The sequence below is a fragment of the Panthera tigris genome, chromosome C2 (assembly GCF_018350195.1).
Source record: "Panthera tigris isolate Pti1 chromosome C2, P.tigris_Pti1_mat1.1, whole genome shotgun sequence".
Taxonomy (NCBI): domain Eukaryota; kingdom Metazoa; phylum Chordata; class Mammalia; order Carnivora; family Felidae; genus Panthera; species Panthera tigris.
Window position 1 is genome coordinate 4,197,501 of NC_056668.1, and position 7,825 is coordinate 4,205,325.

Sequence of the window (7,825 nt, forward strand, 5' to 3'; positions counted from 1 at the left end):
CCCGTGCCAGCTGTTGTGTCCCTTTGATGCCTCCCGGTCGTTGTTTGAGCCCCTCTCGCTTTCTGACACGAGAGTTTGGATACCAAGATCCAGGGGTTGGATGCGTTCATTGTTCCAGGACTGCCATTCCCTCCAGGCTTGGCAGACAGATCTGGGAAAGAGTGTGTGAGATCTGTGTGTCTTTTTTTTTCCTTCAAGTTTATTTATTTTGTGGGGGGTGGGGAGAGAGAGAGAATGAGCGGGGGAGGAGTAGAGAGAGGGGGACACAGGATCTAAAGCGGGATCTGTGCTGACAGCAGTGAGCCTGATGTGGGATTTGAACCCACAAACCGGGAGATCATAACTTGAGCCGAAGTCGGACACCTAACCAACTGAGCCACCCAGGCCTCCTCAGATCCATGTGTCTTACTGAGAAGCATAATTTCACATCGGTGCCTTCAACTACAATCTAACGCCCCAGGGTTTCTTCCAGCTTATCCATATTTGGGTCTAATTCCTCTGATGGTGAGGAGGTTAGTCCTCGTGGTCCTGAACATACGTGCACGTTTGCTCAGCCCCCGCGTGTGTGATACCCCTTCCTGCCACGCTGGCTGCTGCCTCAGCCTCTGTCCCTTCACACGGGCGGAGCCGGCCAGGGTTCTCTTGCCCCCTAGTGCACCGGCCACGTTCCCCAGCCCCACAGAATGAGGATTCCTTTTACAGAGTTTTATGCCCGGAATCAAGACTTAAGGAAGTTTTTTTCTTAAGACTCTGCTACTTGGCTTAACGTTACATTTTTCCTCCTTCCTGTCTCCGAGAATTTGGGCATTCCCCCCCCCACCCTCCCTTCCCCTCTGATCCCTATTCCATGCTGTTTCATTTAGGAGCATCTTCGGGTTTCAGGGCGCCATGAACTTTTCTCTTAGACCCTCTGCTTTAAGAAAAAGCTGCGCCTTCGTTCCGGAAGGAAACAAAGGGGTGGGTCTTATAGTTCAAGTGCCCTGCTGTTGCCCTGGGGCTAGTCCCTCCCGGGCCCCAGCCCTGAGCAGCATCAGAAAGGCATACCAGCCTTTCTTCGGCAGCTCTGGGAGGGGGAGACGGTAGGTTCGAGAAGAGAAGCCGTGAGCAGGCACAGAGCAGCACCGTCGTGCACTGACCTTAAAGTTCACAGACTGTCCCGCTCACCGCAGCCTGGGATGATGTCAAAACCAGGGGGCAGGGCGGGGGGACACGGCACCAAACGCACTCTGGTGATCGACCAGGATATTCAGGTTGGGGACCACCTGGCAAGCAAAGGTCTCGGCCCCAGCCTCTCGTTAAGATCTGCCACGGTTCACACTCCACAGAGCCGGGCACGGAGGACCCGAGTGTGAGTGCTGGGTTCCTTCCTATGCCCGTCCCCGCTCACCCCCGGCCAAGTGAGAGGCGCGGGCCCCTGGGCTCAGGTGCACTGTGACTTCGTTGCCAGCACATCTCCTTTCTCGACACACGCCTGAAGCCACAGAGGGGTTGGACACCTGGCTTCCTTAGCAAACAACTGGTTTGGCACTTGACTGCCCCACCCCCAGCGCTGATTAGCCAAGTCACCCTCTTTATCCAGGTCACTGAACCTGAATCTAGTTCTCCAGGACTCTGTTTGCCAGAGGCATTTCACTGCCGCTGAGCCTGGCTGCTGATCACAAAAGCGTGGGCGGGGCGGGCGGTGTTATTAAGGCTTCTTGTTGACACCTCAGCAGAAAGGGAGCAGAAAGGGAGCGGGCGTTGTAGACGTTGACATTCGGAGGAGAGAGGATCCTTGCCCCGAGCTTATGCTTGGGTGGCCGTGTTCTTGGAAACATAGACTCTTAAACCTGGACAAGTTTTCCTCCCCTCCCTCCCTCCCTCCGTCCCTCCCTCCCTCCCTCCCTTCCTTCCTTCCTTCTTCCCTCCCTCCCTCCCTCCCTCCCTCCCTCCCTTCCTCCCTCCCCCCTCCCTCCCTCCTCCCTCCCCCCCTCCCTTCTTTCCCTCCCTCCCTCCCTCCCTTCCTTCCTTCCTTCTTTCCTCCCTCCCTTCCTTCCTTCCTTCCTCCCTTCCTTCCTTCCTTCCTTCCTTCCTTCCTTCCTTCCTCCCCTTCCTTCCTTCCTTCCTTCCTCCCTTCCTTCCTTCCTCTCCTTCCTTCCTTCCTCCCTCCCTCCCTCCCTCCCTCCCTCCCTCCCTCCCTTCCTCCCTTCCTCCCTTCCCTCCTCCCTCCCTCCCTCCTCCCTCCCTCCCTCCCTCCCTTCCCTCCCTTCCTTCCTCCCTCCCTCCCTCCCTTCCTTCCTTCCTTCCTTCCTTCTTTCCTTCTTCCCTTCCTTCCTTCCTTCCTTCCTTCCTTCCTTCCTTCCTCCCCTTCCTTCCTTCCTCCCCTTCCTTCCTTCCTCCCCTTCCTTCCTTCCTTCCTTCCTCCCTCCCTCCCTCCCTCTCTTCCTTCTTCCTCCCTCCCTCCCTCCCTCCCTCCCTTCCTCCCTTCCTTCCTTCCTTCCTTCCTTCCTTCCTTCCTTCCTTCCTCCCTCCCTCCCTTCCTTTATTCTCAATTATCATGGGAATCAGGAATTCAGAACGTCCCCATACGGGCCCTGCACTGGACGCTCTGTGTGAGACCTCCGGGCCCGTCTCCTGTGGCTGCGCTCTAACATCTGAGATCAGGCGGACAGCGGCACTGTTGTCTCTTACGTGAAGAGAGGCACCGGATGGGCAGTCTGTTCCACGGAACGGTACTAGTCACAGATGTGGGCCACACGGGCAAAGAAAGCGTACTACCTCATGAAAACCCAGGGTCAGGAATGGCTGGACCCAGGCGTTCACAGTGTTACCTCCCCTTGATGTTGGCTTTACCGCTGGGCCAAAAATGGCCCGAAATCTCCAAGCCTAAACAGTCTTGGCTCAAGGATCCCAGTAGAAGAGCTTTTTCTCCCGATAGTTTTCCTTTCCCAATCCCCAAGCATCATTCATAGATTCTTAGACGCCCTTCCCCCACCACCCCTACGTTTTAACAGCTGTGAGAGTTGATGGCATTGTACAATTGAAACTGGCAGCATATTTTCTCCTTTGGAGGTGTTTAAGATGATGGGGCATCTTGCAGTTCATGGTATCTCAGAACCTTTGCAATATGGCGGCCCGGCTCCCTGGCTGTGTCCACCCTTAACAGCAGTCATGGCAGGCAGGGGAAGAGGATGTTCTGGCCCAGCCTGGTTGATCTCATCCCCGAACGTGGGGTTGGTAGTTTCCCAAAGGAAGGTCGAGATGCTCCTACTGGAAAAGGTGGGCTAGAGGCTGGGTGGTGACAGCCACCGGTGTCCCCACACGGGGGGCCCTCTGTGGAGCGTCCACAGAACACCCGCAGCCAGCTGTGAGTGATTTGGAGCCGTGTGGGGTGTGTGCCTTTGCGTTTTCTCAGGGAAACAGATAGTAGGCTCCCCGATCCAGAGAGCCCCTCTCAGAACCCTGGGAGAAGGGGACTGAATGTTCTGGAAAGGTGTTGGCTAGAAGCCCAATAATGCAGTCGCTGCCCGATGGCTTTGAAACCGCAGCAGGTGGGTCACAGAGACAATCTGGGGGCCACCTGCTAGATGCATCAGAGGTGGGGGACAAGCCCCAGGTGCCAGTGCTCAGTGGAGCCCCCAGACGACGTCTAGAATGAAGAGGGTTGTCTTTAGCCGCTGACCACCGCCCGGAAGGGGAGGCAAAGAGCCAGCATCCCAGCACCGGCCGGGCTCCCTGCTGAGGGGACGGGTTGGGGACAGTGTTCCTCACCCCAGCGGGACCCGCAAGGCCGCCCTCCTAATCGAAGGGAAGAAGCCACCGGATAAGAGGGAAAGGCCTGCAGGAACAGTCCCCTGGCTCAGGTAGCCACTCTGCTGAGCACAGGAGGGGAAGAACATTCTGGAGCCTCCTAGGGAGGCAGCTGCTACGGGCCATGGGGACGAAGAGACTAACAAAGACTAAGTTGTCTCCCCGGTTAACAGAAAGTGCTAAACTCTACATTTAAAATGTCTGCCTCGGGGCGCCTGGGGGGCTCATTCGGTTGAGCGACTTGGGCTCAGGTCATGATCTCGTGGTTCAGGAGTTCGAGCCCCTCCTCGGGCTCTGTGATGCGCTAGGAAGAGACAAAAGCAAGCCGGCTGCCGGACAGGAGATGCTCTTGCTTACCGGTTTCCACGTCGGGGTATGTTCAGTTAAAAGAGGAAATATAGTCGTGCGTGGTTCCTCCCAAAGCGTGAGTGGTGCTGCCCCAGGGAGCCGGGCGGGTTCGTCAAGCCTCCGTCCCTCTGTGACAGCCAAGCAGAACTCCGTCTCCCTGCGGGTGTCTTCCTTCCTCCTCACTGCCTGGCCCAGCCGTCCCACTGGGAGGACCAGGAGGGGCTGGGGGTTGGGGGGGAGGTGGCCTGTGGGCAGAAAGGAGACCTCGGCGGTGGCAGCTGTCCCCTCCGGGGCTGCGGCCACGGGACCTCGTTTTTCTTCCTGTCCTCCCTGGGCAGCTGGGGGAAAGAGGCGACACACAGTGAAGGCCCTGCTCCTTGATGAAGGCCGACCAGCTCCCCAGGAGAGAACCTTCCCCGCCTCTGCCTCTCCTGTGCCTCCCAGGGATGAAGCCGGATGGGGAGGGACTTGCCTCGTGACGGCTGTCCCTGGGGAGGGCGCAGGGCCGTGTGAGACCCCGTCCGCGCCTTCGGGGTGGTGACGCTTTAGTTGGGGGGAAGGAGAGGCGAGTGACGTGGGATGATGCCAGCGGGGTGGAGGACAGGCGGCTCCCACATCCTGGCTCTGCGAGCTCAGAGAGGGGAGACAGGGGCCAGCTGGAGCTGGTCTTTCCAGGGTGGATGGGAAGGGGGGAGAGGGGAGCAGATCTGGGGGAGGGAGGGCACCGACGGACGCATCCCAAGGTGGGAGCTTGGAAACACCCTTTCACGGAAATGGCGGAAGATATGCTGTATTTCCCTCCAGCCGGACGCGGAGGGGCCTGCCTGGTCCAGCTGGTGAAGCGGATCCCAGCCTGTGTCTGGATGTTGTCACCTGTGGACGGCCCCGGGCCTGGGGGACAGCACGCGGGAGACGGCATGGGTCCGTCAGCCGGCTGTGCGGTCTGCGGACTCTTCCTTCTCGTCCGCGATGAGAAGCCAGAGCCTGAGAACAAGCATGCGGGAAATGTCTAGCCACCCGACAGAGTGACTGTATGACCGCTGGATCTGGCAGGAATACTTTCGGCGTGAAGGCCGAGGAGACGCCCGGGGCAGAGGTGGGGACTGCTGGCCGCCTTTCGGGGAGCAGTTAGACCAGGCCTCTCCCCACCCTGCCCTGCGCCGCTGCCGGCTCTCTCCCTGCCCCACTGCAAGGACGGGACCGGCTTGAATCTGGATGCGCCTGACCCAACGACTCTGGCACATCTGGAGGGGGGCTGGGGAAGGGGCTCAGTGGAGGAAATCAGGTGGATTCCGTGAAGGGGAGAACCGGGCCAGCTGGCTCTCCAGCCTTCACCCCTCTGTCAGCACCCAGCTCCTGCAGGGGGGAGGAGCCCTCCAGCCCAGGCGGGCAGGGGCCACGCCCCCATCATCCCGCAGAGCCGCCCAGATGGATGGGCCCACCTGTGCACACAGGGTCTCCAAACATCGGTTACTAACTCATGTCTGGGAAGTAAGCGGGGAACCCACTAGACGCAAAGAATGCCCCTCACGGTGACACAAAGACACTACCCCAAGCCACCAACCAAGCCGGGGGTGGGGTGGGGGGGCTGAGGGGGGAAGAAAATGGAGACAAAGCATGGATCAGAAGAGAAATTTGTAAAATCTATAAGCATTTCAGAGAGAAAACAGGACATTTAAAAAAAATTTGGGGGGGGGGCGCCTGAGTGGCTCAGTCGGTTAAGCGGCCGACTTGGGCTCAGGTCATGATCTCGCTGTCCGTGAGTTCGAGCCCCGTGTCGGGCTCTGGGCTGACAGCTCAGAGCCTGGAGCCTGTTTCCGATTCTGTGTCTCCCTCTCTCTGACCCTCCCCTGTTCATGCTCTGGTCTCTCTCTGCCTCAAAAGTAAATAAACGTTAAAAAAAATTAAAAACATTTTTTTAATGTTTATTTTTGAGAGAGAGAGAGAGAGAGACAAAGTGTGAGTAGAGGAGGGGCAGAGAGAGAGGGAGACACAGAATCGGAAGCAGGCTCCAGGCTCCGAGCTGTCAGCACAGAGCCCGAGGCGGGGCCCGAACTCATGGACCGCGAGATCATGACCTGAGCCCAAGTCAGACACTTAACCGACTGAGCCACCCAGGTGCCCCCAAAACAGGACATTTTAAGTAGATGGAAAGCAGGACGGGAATGTGTGTGTGCACACACATTTAGAGGACAGAAGTTGAAAAATTTGTAAATGTGATGAGAGAAGACTCTTCAGGAAGGGAAAGTCAGAATCATTCCAGCATCCCTGTGACAGGAGGGCCGGGACGGAGAGGAAACGCCCCCAGGCTACAGGACAGGGCGGTCACGTGGAGGTGGCAGGTGCGCAGAGCATCCCTGGCCGGATAGCACGCACAGCACTGGCGCCACGCCCTGGAACAGCAGGAGGGCGCTCAGAGGCCCTCCCGCAGCTCCCCGGGGCGGGACTTAAACCCACAGCATCAGGCTTCTAGACAACAAAGCAGAAGCCAGAAGCCAAACAGTGCCGGCAACATTCTGAGGCAAGTGCCCTAACGTTCTCCTTTAAGCCTCAGCGTCCCGCCCACGTTCCGGGCTCCCTTCCCCCTGCGCTGCTCTCTGCACCGCCCACTACCACGCGGGAGCCGAACCTTCTAGCTGCAGAGTGGAGCTGACTTCGAGATAAGTCCGTTCTGTAGTGAGCCGTCCATGGGCATTTTGCTTTCACTCACTGTGTTTCATTTCCAGGAGCTCGACTTCATTCCTTCCAAGTCTGCCTTGCGTTGTTCAGCACGTGTCCCGTGTTCAGGTCTTAGCTTTACACCTGTCATCATTTGAAATGTGTTTACTTAAAGCCGTTATCTGATCATCTTGTTGCCTGAGGGTCTCAGGAATCTCATCTCTCTGTTTATCAGGCCTGCCGGTCGACCGTCTCCTCGTGTGTCATAATTTTGGATTGTGAGCTCATGTTCGGCAGGGCCGTGCCTGTGGGAAGCGTATGTGCCTGGGCCGAGGACGTGTTTGTAAGAGATTCGTGTTTGTAAGGCTCGGGGTCGCCCTGTGATCACTCTTATGGGGATTTTAGGGCCGGGAAAGGGACAGACCCAACAAGACAAAATTCTCAAGGGGAATTGCTTTCCATCTGGGGCACAGGCTGAGACAGATATGCCTTAGGTGGGTGTGTTTCCTCAGGGGCCCTTCAAGGGGGTCAGGTGCGGCCATAGCTCCAGGCCTTACGTCCTGCCCCTGAGACGTTCGGCCCAAGCCCCCTCGTAGGGGACGGTGCTGGTCTTCATGTCTCTATTAGCCTCTGGAGAGTCTGGTCCTTTCCTTCCTGCTATGTTTAGCTAATCATTTAAAAGGAACCTCCCATTTCGTACAACCTTCCTAGCTGTGTGGTAGAAAGTTCCCATTCCAGTCCACACAAGCCAGGGGCGCGTCGCCTCATAACTGACCATCCTAGCGATGTATACGCAGTGAAGTTTGATTTCATTCTCGGCGATAGGACTCACGGGGTGGCTGTGGGCGTGGGCGAGGTTGTTACGAACGCCGTCTTCCGCCTTCGGAAATTAATACCTAAAACGTCAAACAGGAAAAGCGAACCAATGGCGGTGTGAGCCTGTGATGGGCGAGCGCTGCAAGAAAGGGCGGTGAGATTGGACCGTGGCCACCTGCGTGGGAGAGCTGGCTCGGGGTGGGCCGGCCGTGGG